We start from the raw sequence: 16,705 nt of genomic DNA, 5'->3' as shown, positions 1-16,705 counted from the left end.
CCCTCCAATTTCCCCCCCCTTCTAATGTAGAATTTTAATCTTATACTTATCAGAAGAATGATTTTAGAGGTTTCTGGCATCAATTTTTATTGTATGTCATTCTTCATATATACATAAAAGGAAAACATAAGCAAAATACATTAGCTAAGGTATTCTTACAATTGCTTCACATTCACAGTCTATTTCTTATAAATCACTTTTTGATTCAGTTATTAGGATGTGTATTATTATGGAGTTTATCCATATATGTATAGATACAGTGTAATTTTTTAGAAATATTCACATTTTTTTATTCAATTTAGTCACTTTTTTTAACTTAGCATACCATGGACATCTGTCCTGATAATTAACTATAGTTCTATAAAATCATTTTAATGTATTTAACAACTATATTGTGCATCCAAGCCTGTGCTAGGAAGTAAGGAAACACCGATGAGCAAAAGCAGGTAGAGTGTAACTCTCACAGAGCATGATCAATTGAAACAATTCCCTAATGACAGACATTTTGCTTATTTCCATATTTTGTTTTCATTATTTTCTAGCACAACCAATAATACGATAAATATCCTTGCTATATTATCTCTCTGTAAATCTTTAGGTAGAGCTCCTAGAAGTGAAATGTCTGAGTCAAGTGATTTGCGTATATTGTTTTTGACATATATTGTCAATGTCAGTGTGTCCTTCAGAAACTGGCACCAACTTTGTTCCCGTCAACATTCCCATCATGCACCAGTTTTTTCACAACTCTTCCACCCTGGGTTTTCTCATTCTTTTTCATCTTGGCTAATTAAAGAGGTAAATACTGGTATTTTATTATTGTTTTAAATTGCGTATCTTGATTACTGGCATGGCTGAATATATTTTATGTTCATTAGCCACATATAAATGTTTACATATATATTTACATATAATGTATCTATTATTTATAAATATGTAGCTATATATTTTATGTTTATTAGACACACACTCAGACATAGGTTTTTATCCTTTGCCCATTTTTCTATTGGTGTACTGGATTCAAGCGATTTTTAAGTAATCATTTCCCCCTGTGAGTTCCAGTGTTAGTATTTTAGAAACATACAGGAATTCAAACACATAATCCTACTTAATTGGCACTTTATATCGCCATTGTTTTCTATTATAAAGTTTGATTTCTTAACTCATCTGTGAAAATGTCTATGTAATATTATACTCAGAATAGAACGCTATTAGTTTTAACTATGTGAATATATTTTAATAAATAAAGACATCTTATGCAAACAGCAAAACAGGATGTGCAGTTTCCATAGAAACAGAAGCTAATATTATTAAAAAAGGAATAAGCCATGCTAGAACTGTTCCCCTCAGGGACCATCATTTGCAGCCAGTTCCTTGAATAAGTCGGATATGTGCATTATACCACCTGAAGCTAGTTAATGGTAGTGATGCTCAATAAAGACTTCACTACACAGTTGATCATCATGAGGGAAAGTTTGATGTACATTACATTGCCAGCTAACAAATTTGGATTTTTATTTTAAATTGAAATGTAAAAGTGAAACCCATTTCATCTCAGTTTCCTAGGGAGAGTTGTTCATTTCCATGCTAAAACTGAAATAAGAACGATAATGTGGGTGTATGATTTCTTCTTCAACTCTGAAATTCTATAAAGCAAACTTTTTCCATTAAATCAATTTTCCTATTGGCCTAGATTATCTCAGTGGAAAATATTTCTTCAGAAAATAGCCTTGAACAAAATAACCATAATACCCCAAAGTGTCAAAACCCTCTAATAAGAGTATGAAATAATTATATAACTCAGACTGTCAGAGTTTATAATTACCATTTGGAAACTGAAAATCACCAAAGCAAAAAGAGGATCCCCTTAGGTCTAAATCACCCAGAGAATGGTGTGTCATGTCTGTCTGTTCCCTAGCACTACAAGTTAAGTCTGTATTTCAGTTTTTAATCCAAAATTCCCTTTTAAGGCTGTTGCCTTTTCCATATACTCTAATATGTCTGATTTGTGAAACATCTCCACGTAGGGCTGGCGGTGACTCTTGACATATATGTTCCGCGTTCATAAGGAAGAAAGAGAATTATTCCCCTTACTGTCCAACTGGGGATAGGAGACCACAAAAAGATATGAACATGAAAATAATGTTCATGTTCATAACAGTCATACCTTCCCTTAAAAAAATAATTTAAAGCATCTTCTCATTTGACCTTCACAAGTATGACAATGACATTCATCTTATCACCTTATAGATATGGAAACTCGGTCTTGCCCAAGTCTCACAGCTAGCGAGAGCTGGAACTCAAACTTAGGGCCTCGGTCTCTAAATCATGGGGAGTGTCCACTGAGCCCCCCACCCCCCATGAAGATAAAATCCTCATAGAGGGCTGCCTTGAAGCAGGGACAGAGGAGGGTAGCCTGCCGTTCAGAGGAGCAATGACATCCTTCTTCATGCACAGGTGGAGTTCTCGCGGAGGCTGTACTCAATACAGTGTGTCCCGTGTGTTTGGGCAGCTGCCGAGAGCAGCGGTGGCACCACTATGGGGACAGCCTATGAGGCCCTGCTTGATCAGGCCTCTGATTTTATTTCATTTCACTCTCTTCTGAGTTTGCTATGCTCCAGATAACAAATTGGTGTCTGTTTCTTTTAATCGTTGCTATCCCAGGCACAAAGGGAAATAATATGAAGAAATCTCTGAACGTGTGCCTTCGCTCAAGATTGCAATGCAGTTGGATCCTATTGGCTAGTATTTTGGTGAGAATTTTTGCATCCATGTTCATCAGGGATATTGGTCTGTAATTCTCCTTTTTGATGGGGTCTTTGTCTGGTTTTGGGATCAAGGTAATGCTGGCCTCATAAAATGAGTTTGGAAGTTTTCCTTCCATTTCTATTTTTTGGAACAGTTGCAGAAGGATAGGTATTAATTCTTCTTGAAATGTTTGGTAGAATTCCCCTGGGACACTGGGGAGGGTATGTGTTCTGGTAAGCGCTGTGAATTGTGCAAGACTGTTGAATCTCAGATCTGTACCTCTGAAACAAATAATGCAATATATGTTAAGAAAGAAAAAAAGAAGAAGAAGAATGTAGCAGGAGGGGAAGAATGAAGGGGGGGAAATCGGAGGGGGAGAAGAACCATGAGAGACGATGGACTCTGAAAAACAAACTGAGGGTTCTAGAGGGGAGGGGGTTGGGAGGATGGGTTAGCCTGGTGATGGGTATTGAGGAGGGCACGTTCTGCATGGAGCACTGGGTGTTATGCACAAACAATGAATCATGGAACACTGTATCTAAAACTAATGATGTAATGTATGGGGATTAACATAACAATAAAAAATTTAAAACCAAAAAAAAAAAAAAAAAAAAAAGATTGCAATGCAGTTAACAAGTTGGGCTCTGATATGAGGTTGCCTGGGTTGAAATCCAGGCCTTGCCATTTACTAGCTATGTGACCTCAGGTTAAATTAAACTGATTCAAATGCTAACCTCTCTGTGCCTAGGTTTCCTCATCTGTAAACTATTAGTGATGACTTCATGGGTTTGTTGTAAAGATTTTATGAAATAGTCCACACAAAGCCCTAATCTCACTTAAGTGGTAATAGAAAGGACTCTGCAAATGGTCACTTATAAATACATTATTCTTTTTTTGGAGGAGTCCAATAAATGTTGGTAACTTAAATTTTATTTCTGATATTTTCTAACACTTAGTCTGCAACATCTCCTATTTAGACAATTCTATTTTGTTCTGGAATATGTCTAACAATTTAATAGACAACTTTCATCTTACCATTGAGACAAAAAATGTATTGAGGGTTAGAGTACTCCTATATTTCTACCTCCTAATTGCAGAGAAGAAATGTGGACACGTTGTAGCATCTGTACTTGTTACCTGCAATATTAACAAGGCACTGATTCCTACATTTTCAAATCATCTGTTACTTTGACAGACATTACAAGGGTTCTGGCTTTAGCCATGGCACTTCACAGAGGGTGTTATTTTTTAACAGCTAAAACACTCAACGTAATAGTCAGTGTTGAAACTGATGAATATGGGGAGAAAACAGACTGTTTGGTCCAGGAAGGACTTTAGTTGGGCAATAACAGAAGGGTTGGATTGGGCTTGGCAGAGAGGACGGAAAGGACAAGCCCCAGAAAGGGGTCAGCCTGAACAGGGTAACATGGGTGAGAGCTGTGGGAATGCTCCCAGGGTCGGGGAGAGGATGAAGACCCTGAGCTAATTAAAGAGCTCTTGTGAACAGATTATGACAGATAAGGCTGGAGAAGCAAGATAGGACCAGGCAAAAGAAGATTTTGAATTCCAGGGTAAGAACTTGAGAATTAATTCTGTAGGCAATAGATTCAGTAAGGAAGCTATTACAAATTCTTGAGCAGGGAACTTGGCCTAATAGAGAAACAAGCTTGGTCTTCCTAGATGTCTTTCAGAGTCAGCCAAGGGAGAGTAACAAAGCACTCTTACCAGTGTACTAGGCCTTGTCTCTATATTGTCTCATTTCATTTTAACAACTAGCAGGGTAGTTACTGTTTCTGCATCTTCTGAAGAAGTCTCACTCAGGAAGGTTGAGAAAATGTCCAACATCATAGGATGAAAAAATAGCAGAGCCAAGACTCAGTCCTTTGTGTCTTCATAGCCCACATTTCTTATACTATCCTATTCTGGTTAATTTTTTTTTTTTTTAAGTGAATAGTAAACGAGAGACACAAATTATGAGAAACAGGCAAAGTCATAAAAGGAATAACCTCCACATCACTTAAAGGATCTAAATACCATGAACAGAAGTCAGCATGGAAACAATCAGAAAGCACCATTTCTCAGGAAATGGTTATTGAAATTATAGAAATATTATGAGAGTGTTGGATAGAAATGTTAGTTGCAAACAACAAAATCCATCCTTGCTAGTTGAAGCAGAACATAACTTTATTAAATGATATTAAGTCTTTCACAGAAATCCCAGATGGGCTGGAAGGACAGATACCCAACCATACTTGCAGGACGAAGCACACCACAGCCCCCTTACTATACACAGACAACACTTGGGACTGGACGCTGGATGAAGAGACACCTTCACCACCATGCTAGTCAGATGTGTTACCCTGTGCAGGAATGCCTTTTCATACTAATTACTTCCAAATCCAAGTCTAGTTGGGTATGGTCTGATTCATGGAACCTAGGTCACATGCCTTCCAAGCTGTAAGAGAATCTAGGTTTGGGTCTTTTATATGGCTTCCCCTCCCCATGTTCTTTAGTAGGTAAAGCTCATAATGGGGGATGTCCCCAAAATATAGGTTCTAAGGCAGTTACAAATAACAAATGCCCACTCCTATTAGGCAAAGGAGTTTTAGAAAGTTAAGAATCCAGCAGTGGGCGCCTGGGTGGCTCAGTTGGTTAAGCGACTGCCTTCGGCTCAGGTCATGATCCTGGAGTCCCGGGATCGAGTCCCGCATCGGGCTCCCTGCTTGGCAGGAAGTCTGCTTCTCCCTCTGACCCTCCTCCCTCTCATGCTCTCTGTCTCTCATTCTCTCTCAAATAAATAAATAAAATCTTTTAAAAAAAAAAATTAAAAAAAAAAAGAATCCAGCAGTAACTGTCTAGCACTCTACAAGGGAGAGGTGTGCTGTGCTGACTGACATGGGTATTTAGTTCTGCTTGACAGGTTCAATATTTTATTATAGAAAGGGAAGGGTGACTCACCATATTTAATGAAAATATCCATGAAGGCTATCCAGCTCCCTTGAGTTTGATTCATATACAGCCGGAAATCTTTATGGCCATTAAATTTCCCTAAAAAATACATCTACTGAAAAGAGAATGGGTTTACTAACTACCAAAAAGAATATTCTGGTCTCTTCCACAGTTACATTTTATTGTGTGTTGATAAGATCATTCATTCAACAATGTCCAGGCATTACACTAAGCACTGGATATCCAATGACAATCAAATCCCATCTTTGCCCTTGAGGAGCTCACAACCTGGTGAAGTAAATAAACATGTGAATAAGCAGTTATGGAATGATGTGACAAATGCAAACCTGGTAAAAAAAAATTATAGGAGTGTTGGGGAGGGGCACTGACTCCCAGACTCTCCGGGTAGGGAAAATGTCATCAGGGACCCAGCCTGAGTGAAGGCTTTACAATTAAGAGTCAACCAGATGGAGAGGTGGGAAAAAGACATGCGAGGTTGAGGAAAGGAACAAAGAGAAGGAACATGAATTGATTCCATTCATTCAATAAATATTGACTGAGTGCCTACTATGTGTGCCAAGCACTGAGATAGAGCAGAACATCGGAGACAATCTGGGTGAGAGGCATGAGAGGACAGAGCATATCACAGCAATGAGGCTGAAGGGACAGATGGAATTGACCAAACATGGATGTGTTTGCCATGTTAGGAAGTTTAGAATTTACTCTTGGTGCTTTGTCTTTTTAAATTGATTTCTCTGGAAACCATGTAAAGGATGGGTCCAGCTTCTGAACTATCTCCAGTTTGAGTCTAAACAGGTGACTAATCACCCTACACTGTGCATTTAAGTCTTTGCTTACATGTTAGCAGATCGCTTATTTAATCCATATGACTTAGGATGGGTGCCACTCTCTGCATTTTCTTTATAACTGCTGGCACTCAGGTTTGGTCTCTTTGAGAGTATAAGCATGGAAAAGGCAAGAACCCTCTGGAAATGCTGTTAATAAGAGAAGATAACAAAAATGGGCATTTGAACAAGGTTTCTTGGAGAAGAACAAAAGGTCTTCTGGGACCTCCCTGTGAGACACCTGAGCAGTGGCTATTTGACTTCAGAAAACAGGAGTATAAACAATAACCAAGCATTGGCATTTGTATATGTATAACGGGAGAGTAATAGGGCAGAAACAAATTATATGTACACTCATGTATCCTTAGGAGAGAGAAAGAGAGACAGAGAAGCAGAGACAGAGAGAGAAGCACACAGAAATAATAGTGAATCTTAAAAAAAAAAAAAAAAAAGAATTAACCCCCACATTTGTGTATTTTAACCACCATATTTAGATGCAGCCTACGTCATGAGACACATCACCTGCCAGCCCCACTCAGCAGGGGGTGAGCGCCTGTACACAGCCCCTAACATTTTACATCTCTTTTCTGTTGCACCAGACCCAGAGAAGGTTCTTCTTGTAGGTCTAGCCTTCCACGTTAAAACTTTATGGTTTGGAAAGAGCAAGAGACAAAGAAGAAAGGGAAAATATGATAACAGGAACATTAAATAAAGGACAGACCCATTGTGCAATTATGACAAGAAAAATGATTTCCATAGTCTATAAGGTCAAGACGGTAGATCCTCATATGTGAAATACTCTATGCTTGAATGGCCCACAAATAGTTGATTAAAACTAAGGGACAAATCTTCCAAATAAAAGAATGCTTTTAGTGCTCAGTCCATGGTTATTGGGCGCTGACAGAGAAAAGGGGAAAGAGAATTAAGAAGCAAGCAGGCAAGCATGCAGAATGCTACTTGTGATCACAGAGGGCCTGGCCCACAGGATTTCTGGTTCTTATGCTCCATCATCAGCTCACCTGGGAGTGCACCAGGGTCTCACTGGAATGGAGTCCCCACAAAACTATTCACAACAGTTATTCCTGGGAAAAGGAACGGGGTTGATAGGGGCTGGAATAAAGGGGACATGACTTTTCAGATTCTATGCTCATTCAACACACATTGAGGGCTATTTCTGCTCCAGGCACTGGACTAAAATCCAAATTATGGAAATGATTCAAATCTGTGTAGAAAAGCAATTATTAAAACAAAAATACTTTCCACAATAAGGTGGAGAAAATACTATAAAAGATGACCAAGTTTCTACTAAACTTGAAGTTCTATATAATAATGTCAAGATTGATTTTAGATCTCTTAAGCAGATTATTTTTTATTCCCGCAACATAGAACATCAAAATTCTTAGCACTTAATTATAGATGCCATATTAGAATTAAAGTTTTCTCTCCCTTTTCCTCCCCTCCTGAAAGCATGGCTTTTAAAAGTTTGGGGCCTGTTGATGATCAGCAATGGACCTTCGTTGCATCATCTACAAAAGAGGTCAATAACACTGGAGGGCTGTGGTCAGGATTAAATGAGATAAGTCATCAAACTTGTGTGACAGATCTAGGACACAGCAGGGAGTCGAGAAATGGTGGTGGTCACCAGTTTACACCAATCAAGTATCTGTTCTGGAGGAGAACCCCTCCCTCCAGTGGTATAGGTGGGGAACAGCTAGATGGAATCACATCAGCTATTTTGAAGGAATCCTTTGAAGTTTTAGGAGAGGATATTATTGATGGGGGATTCAGAAAGAGAAATGTAGAAAGAATTTTATATTGGAAAACATCTAAATCATTCAGTTGCTCAGAAAGCCTAAAATACCACTTGTTTCTCTCTTTATGTTACTGAGTCTCCAGCAAGACTTAGGTGTCAGCCTAGAACAACTTTCCAAGAGAAAGATAAATCAAATTTACCTTTCCCATCTCTAAGAGATTAGAGTTAAATGCTGTCTATATTCACAAGATTTGTTTTAGCATTAACATCAATTCTGGTCTCTGCAATGGCACTGCATTTTTAAAAATACTTTGGTCATAGATGATTGTTGAGGTTTCCTTATTATTATTTCAAAATGAAGCATCCTGAGAAGAAAATCTTCACTGAGCATCAGACGCTCAAAGTAAATTTGAATCATGACTATTATTATGCTTTTCAGAAAGGTCATAAGAAGAAAGCCTTATAAATTGCTCTTGAGATGATCAAACTCAGCTTTAAAGTAACACTAAGCACCAGAATCTTTTTTATGTATTTATGCCAGGGTAAGAAATTGGTGTGAGGTCGAGATTTGGTTTCAAAATCTGAGTCATTAGAGAACATGTTTGTAAAAAAGAAATTCTAATGTAATAATGCACTTTACCAAAACGCCTGGATCAAGTTTAAGTTTCTTTTTTAGTGTTAAATGCAGACCACATACCCAGCACTGTGCTAGGGTCGCTAGAACACAACGGAAGCACGCCATGGATTTCCTGCCTTCCGAAAGATTGCAATCTACTCAGGAAAACAAGTTATTCATATTGACATGAAATAAAGAATTATACAACTAAAAATTAAGTGCCAGCATGTGAAGTGTGCAGTTAACCTTCCAGAGAGCCAGGAAAGGGACAAGATCAGAGTCATAGTTACTCTTAATGGTTAAGCTACAGATGTTTGTATTAAATAATTTTATTTTTATATTCATATAGGACTAACTACTTTAAAATCAAATCATTAAAACCACCAATGGATGAATTATTGCAGTTTTTCTGGCAAGCAATTTGGGAATCGTTTTCTGAACTTCCATAAGGGTATAGAGTTACTCCATTTTTTCAAGATGCTTAAGTACCACCCCCGGGAGACAGTATGGCTTGACTGTCTTTATTTATTTATGTCAGAGACACATAGTGTTCAATTTCTTTATATATGATTTGAGATGCTATTTAATATAAAGCAATATTGTTAATAGTTTAAAATATTTTTTTTAAAGATTTTATTTATTTATTTGTCAGAGAGGGAGTGCACAAGCAGGGGGAGCAGCAGAGGCAGAGGGAGAAGCAGGCTCCCCACTGAGCAGGGAGCCTGACATGGGATTTGATCCCAAGACCCTGGGATCACAACCTGAGCTGAAGGCAGACACTTAACCGACTGAGCCACCCAGGCGACCCAATAGTTTAAAAGATTTAACAAGACAGCAAAATATGTAGTCTGATAGCAAGCATCGGATGAAGGCCTATTTTCAGGTCCTGTTTCTCAGCTAATGCAGGGAACATGCCTTCTTGTACTAACTTATAATTATTGTGTTGTAGAAAGACCATAGACTTTTAAGTTTTGAAAAAAACCTGTGTTTGAATCTTTCTGACCACCTGACCTTGAGCAAATTACTTAACTTCTCTGATCCTCCATTTATCTATGAGACTAATTACTCCAACCAGGCTAGGCTTCTCCGAATGTTAGACAGAAGACACCTAGTGTTCAATTTCTTGGTCAAATTTATCTAACAGCTTGAAGCTTCAACTTTCACTTCCATAAAATATATATAATAATAATACCTGGCCTATATATTTGACACTATCTCCTACAGGCTGGAAAACTAAACAAATTAAAATATATGGAAGTATTTTATAAAACATGAGGTGGATATCCAAGGTGATAATACTACAAGCATGTTTTATGCAGTTCCTTTTGTTTCTAACACATTCCCTGGAAAATAATTTATAAATATTACTATTGCTATAGTGTTATAAGTTTAATCATAGGATGATGAGAGTTTTAAAAACACATTATCTGCACATTCATTCATTCGAAATTCTTTCACCCATTCAAGGGTGTTCAGTATCTACAGAGGGCCAGATACTCCACCAAGCAATGAAGGTACAAAGACAAATCAACACAGATTTTGGTCCAAGGAGCTCATGGTTTATAAAAGGGAACACACTGCCTTCTGGAATGGCGAAGTGGGGAACATGGTGAATTCATTCTCCCTCTAAAACAATAAAAAATACTGGCATGAGGACATAGATGTCAAAAGAATATAATTGAGAGTCCCCAAAAGTACCCAGACATTTGTGGTTAGTTGATTTCAACACAAATGTGAACACAATTCACTGTGAAAAGTATAGTCTTTTCAAGAAATGGCACTGGAACAGCAAGATAGTCACATGCAGAAGAATGAATTTAGATTCCTATTGCACACCATAGCAAAAATTAACTCAAAATGGATCATAGACCTCAGTGCATGAGCAAAAACTATCAAATTCCTAGGATGAAACATAGGAGTAAGTCTTTGTGACCTTGGGTTAAGTAATGGTTTCTTAGGTATGACACCAAAACACAAGTGGCAAAAGAAAAAAATAGACAACTTGAACTTCACCAGAATTTAAACTTTTGTGCATCAAAAGGCACCTCAACAAAGTGAAAAGACAACCCACAGAATGGGAACAAATATTTGTAAATCATATATCTGACAAGGGACTTCCATCTAGAATATATAAAGAAATCTTAAAACTCAACAATAAAAAGATAAGAACCCATTTTTTAGCCAACATATAGTACATCATTAGTTTCAGATGTAGAATTCGATAATTCATCAGTTGTGTATAACACCCAGTGCTCATCGCATCATCTGCCCTCCTTAATGCCCATCATCCAATTACCTACCCTGTCCCCCCGACCACCTCCCCCCCAGCAACCCTCAGTTTGTCTCCTATATTTAAGAGTCTCTCATGGTTTTTCTCCCTCTCTGAAGATTTCCCATTCAGTTTTCCCTCCCTTCCCCTATGATCCTCTGTGTTGTTTCTTATGTTCTACATATGAATGAAACCATATGACAATTGTCTTTGATTGACTTATTTCGCTGAGCATAATACCCTCCAATTCCATCCGCGTCAATGTAAATGGTAAGTATTCATCCTTTCTGATGGCTGAGTAATATTCTATTGTGTATATATATACCACATCTTCTTTATCCATTCATCTGTTGATGGACATCTTGGCTCTCTCCACAGTTTGGCTAAGAACCCATTTCTTAAAAAGGAGTAAAGGATTTCAACAGACATTTATTCTAAGAAGATACACAAATGGCCAATAAACACATGAAAAAATGCTCAATATCATTAGTCATTTGGGAAATGCAAATAAAAACCCCAGTAAGATACCACTTCACACTCAGTAGGATGACTAAAATAAAAAACATAATAACAATTATTGGCAAGGATGAGGAGAAATTGGAACCTTCAAACATTGCTGGTAGGAATGTAAAGTGGTGCAGCCACTTTGGAAAACAGTTCGGCAGTTCCTCAAAATGCTAAACATATAGTTATCATATGACTCAGCAATTTCACTTCTAGGTATATATCTAAGAGGAATCAAAACATATGTCCACACAAAAAATTTGCACATGAATGTTTATAGCTGCATAATTCATAACAGCCAAAAACTGGAAAGAACCTAAAGGACCATCAACTGATGAATGGATAAACAAAATGCAGTATAACCTGTGCAGTGGATTATTATTTGGCAATTAAAAAATGAGTGCTGAGGGCACCTGGATGGTTCAGTCTGTTAATCAACAGACTCTTTATTTTGGCTCAGGTCATGATCTCAGGGTCCTGGGATGGAACCCCACCTCTGTCAGGCTCCTCACTCAGCAGGGAGTCTGCTTGAGATTCTCTCCCTCTCCCTCTCTCCTCCCCTTCCTCTCGTGCACATACTCTCTCAAATAAATAAATAAATCTTTAAAAAAAAATGAGTGCTAATACATGCTACAGCATGGATGAACCTTGAAGCCATTATGCTAAGTGAAAAAAGCCAGTCAAGAAACACATATTGTATGATCACCCTGATGTGAAATGTCTGTCATAGGCATATCCGCACAGACAGGAAGTAAATTACTGGCTGCCAGAGGCTGGGGTGGGGAATTGGGGATTGAGAGTGACTACTGATGGGTATGAGGTTTCTTCTGGGGGTGGTAAAAATATTTTACACTTAGATGTGATGACGTAAGCAGAGAGAGTTGGGGATCCCTGGGAAAAGAAAGGCAAGACAGTGCTTTCTTTCCTGACACAAGAAAAGTCAATGTCTGCCCCGACCGCCTTGTGATCTATACCTGACTAGCACTACCTGCCCAAAGCACGTTTCTTGCAGAACTTCCTGGGATACACTGAAATTGCAGGATAGATTTTGGCAGTTAATTATCTTAAGGGAATAAAAGAATGTAAGAATAAATGGCCACTGTCGGGCCAGGAGACAACCCAGTCATATCAGGGACAATAAATCAGTGGTAAACCCCCCCGTGCTGGTTCAACAGTAAAGATTAACCTGACAGCACATTTCTTGAGTTGTCTTTGCAGGATCTAAACCCCTCTGAGAACTCAAGATACCAGACCAGTTGGAGCCAGAGAACTGATGATCCTGATCCTTGCCAGCCCTTGTGATGTCAATCAACTAAAACCTGGGCTCTGTCACCCAAAGATGACATCAGCCCCAATCCCATGCTGAATTCCCCATTGTGTACCCCGCTTTATGAATATGTGTGCACCCTTAGCTTAAAACCTCCACAGTTTGGTTTTTCGAGGAGACACTTCTTTGGAAAATATCTCCAGTATTCTCCTTTACTTGTTGCAGGTAAAACCCTTCCTTTTCCTATTGTTTGGCTTGGTTATGCCTTGGCTCGACTCCCAAGAGGTGAACCCAGTTTTGGGTAACAGTGATGGTTGCATAACTCTGTGAATATACTGAAAAGCACTGAACTGTACACTTTAAATGGTGAATTTTATGGTATGTGAAATGTATTTCAGTAAAGCTGTAAAATATACATACACAATAAATAAAGGAAACAAAGTTGTAAACATGATTAGCACAAAACAGTCTAACAATGCATGTGATAGGTATTGTGTTTACCAAATATTTCCTATTCTTTGTCTTCCAAGTGCATGGTAGAATTGAGCATCCTGGATCCTTTGCATTTCGGTGTGGTCATGTGATTAGTTCTGGCTAATGGGTTTCGAACAGAATTGTAAAATGCTGGGGATATTTAATTGTCAGTAGAAGACTCTCGGGGGCTCTCTTTCCCTTCGTGGTGATAACTAGCAACATTTCAGATGGTAGTTGTTCAGCAGGCCCGCCTCACCCAGTGAGAATGTGTGCAGCCTACAGCTAATCCATGATGACATGTAGCATGAGAAAGAAACCTTTGTTGTTTTAAGCCACTACGGTTTTGGTGTTCCTTGTTACCACAGATTCATTCTGCTTTTCCTGATAGAAAAGTTGGTACTTAGAAGCAGGATCTTGCCATAATAAGAAACATAAGATACATTGCATTGGCTTAGGAGCCAGAGGGGCAAGAAATAAGGAAGCTGTTACTAGATATGCGGTGGCAAAACAGTAAGTAAAATCCTTACCTATGACAACTGGGAAGGCATATCATGTACCCAACAAACATGTATCCCTAGGGGAAAATGCTGTAAAACAGATACTGTGTTGGTTGTTCTTGGCAACATTTGGCAAAGTATTACAAGAAAGAGAAGTGCTCAGAATGGACGTGGTCAGTTTAGATGCAGAAATGAAAAAAGATAAATTCGACATTTGTAAGACTGGAATAGATAACTAGTTCTCAACCTCAGGCTGTAAAAAATAAATTTGGAAATGCTTTGAACTATAAAGGTCAGTTAAGACCCAACTTTGTGTCAAGGATAAAATCAAAGTTAAAAATCTTTGAATTGAGGGGCACCTGGGTGCCTCAGTCAGTTAAGCATCTGAATCTTGATTTCAGCTCAGGTCATCATTTCAGGATCATGGGATCAAACCCCACTTCAGGTTCTGTGCTGAGAATGGAGCCTGCTAAGATTCTCTCTCTCCCTCTCCCTCTGCCCCCACTCTAAAAAAAAAAAAAAATCATTATTGAGTCGAGGGGGGTGGGAGGGATGGGGAGAGTATGTGCTATGGTGAGCGCTGTGAATTGTGTAAGACTGATGAATCACAGACCTGTACCTCTGAAACAAATAATACATTATATGTTAATAAAAAAATAAAATAAATAAATAAAAATAAAATACCAAAAAAAATCATTGAATTGATTAAAATAACACCCAGTAAACCCTTTCAATTGTTCTAAATGGCTTAAGAAAAGGTCTCTGTTAAGAGTGTGACAGGTTCAAGTCACCTATATTTAAGGAGAGGTAGAGAGAGAGTGAGTGCTGAGAAAGAAAGATACGAAAGCAAGGAAGCGGGGAGGGGGCTGGGGGGAGAAGCAAATCTACTATATATATATGTCTAGAAAAGAACTATGTGTTTCCATGAAGATAATTGGAATAAAATAAAAATAAAATTATAATGTTTTTGAGAGAACACTGCCAAAGAAACCGCTAGTTTGTGACCATTGGAAACTTAAAACAACCTTCAGTCTGTAACCTTCACAGGTAAGTAAACTAGGAAAGCTACTTTACCCCAAGGAAATGTATTTCTCCTGAGCACTTCCGATGTGGCCAAAGAGAACTTCTCAAAAAGGAAAACTTTCCAAGACTGTAGAGAAACAATGGAAAAGGGAGCCCACACCCAAGTACTGAATCTGCCCCGAGGTTTCTCACGATTGCAATGGAATAGTGACCATTAGGAGTCTCCCACTCCCCTCCTTTCCCAAAGGAAGAGTGTGTTGCCCTTACTCTGTTCCACTCCTGTGTGTTGGCTGAGTGGAGGGCAGATAACTTGTCTTTTTAGTTCTTAGGACTCTAGATCATAAGGAGGCACATCTGGACCCAACGTAGATACTACAAATTACCCAGAGATGTTTAGATTACAAACAGATATTACCACTAACTACAGAAAAGCTATAAATTGGCTGACTTTTAAATTCTTCTTCCAAGCATCCTTGGAAAGAGACAAATAGCCTTTTTGTATGGATCCCAAAGAAGTATCAATTTCATTTTCACATTCAAAGTCAACTTAAATTCAATCTCGAGCCTAGAGAAATTAGACTATTAATCTGCTTCAACTCCCCCACTCCTCTCAACTTAAAAAAACCCTGTGTTCTTCCTTTCAACTTTATACTGATAGGGCTTGTAATCAAAATTCTCTAGTTTGTTCCTGTTGTTTTTAAGGTAATAAATAGACCAAAAGCAAGAGAGTACTTTCATCTGATTAATTTTTCATCCCCAACAAGTTGCTGAGGCAAGACTGATGAGACAACTGTTAGAATAGTAAGAAGAAAAAACTTTTTTTTTCCTGCTGGTAGAATAAGCTAGTACTCAGCTGGGAGCAGTTTCTTAACTGCCAAAAGAATAAGGGAAGATCCTTCAGAGACTTAGTGTCTCTGCACAGTACCATAGACATGACAGCAAGAGGGAAAAGGTACAAATGAAAACACATGTACAGACAACACATCTTTAGGTGAGTTCTAGATCCTGAAGCTTAGTTTACAGCTGCTAGTGTTCAAACCCTTTGTTTAAAACAATCCAGGTCAACTTCTCCTAGTGTTAATAAATTTGATTTTAAAGGAATTGAAATTAAATAGCAAAGTGCTAATTATTTTGGAGCTTTAAGCAGGTTTTCTTTTTCCCCACCACAAACTGGACTCTCTAGGAACATTAAGCTATTTAAGTTGGAAAAAATGGGGTGAGTGATAGGGGAGCCCTGAGGATTATAAAAAGAACTCGCTATTTGGGGTCTTCAGTACTTTGGACTTTTCGCAGATAATCTGGATTAACCAAAAAGAGAAATTGTCAAGCAACAATAGAATCAATAAAAAAATATTTGTTATTTTGCCATGTTAAGATTATAGTCACATAAGAACACATGAACTCCAACATTTTGTCTGCATGACACCTCATATCTGACTATTTAAACGTGGCTGGGTAATTAACTGCATATTTCACTCTTTATCCAAAGATGTGGTATCTTTCCATGCCTGAGGTTTATTTTGTTCAATAGTGTGTTATGATTACTGCCCCCCCTCCCCGGGAAATGTTACAGGAAGCCCACCACGCAACAGCACTGCTATTATCTGCCTGAGACCATGCCTCACTCGCGCTCCGCTTCCACAGTATTCATTTTCTAGGCTTGGCTCTGCCGGATCTGAGATTGGGACTTCATCATACCCACAAAAGAAACACCTCTTGGTCTGAGTCACAGAGTCATAAATGTCATCACACAAAAACGTCAC

The sequence above is a fragment of the Phoca vitulina genome, unplaced genomic scaffold (assembly GCF_004348235.1).
Source record: "Phoca vitulina isolate PV1807 unplaced genomic scaffold, GSC_HSeal_1.0 scaffold9, whole genome shotgun sequence".
NCBI classification, from domain to species: Eukaryota; Metazoa; Chordata; class Mammalia; order Carnivora; family Phocidae; genus Phoca; species Phoca vitulina.
The sequence above is the reverse complement of the archived record's forward strand: the minus strand, read 5'-3'. Positions refer to the sequence as shown.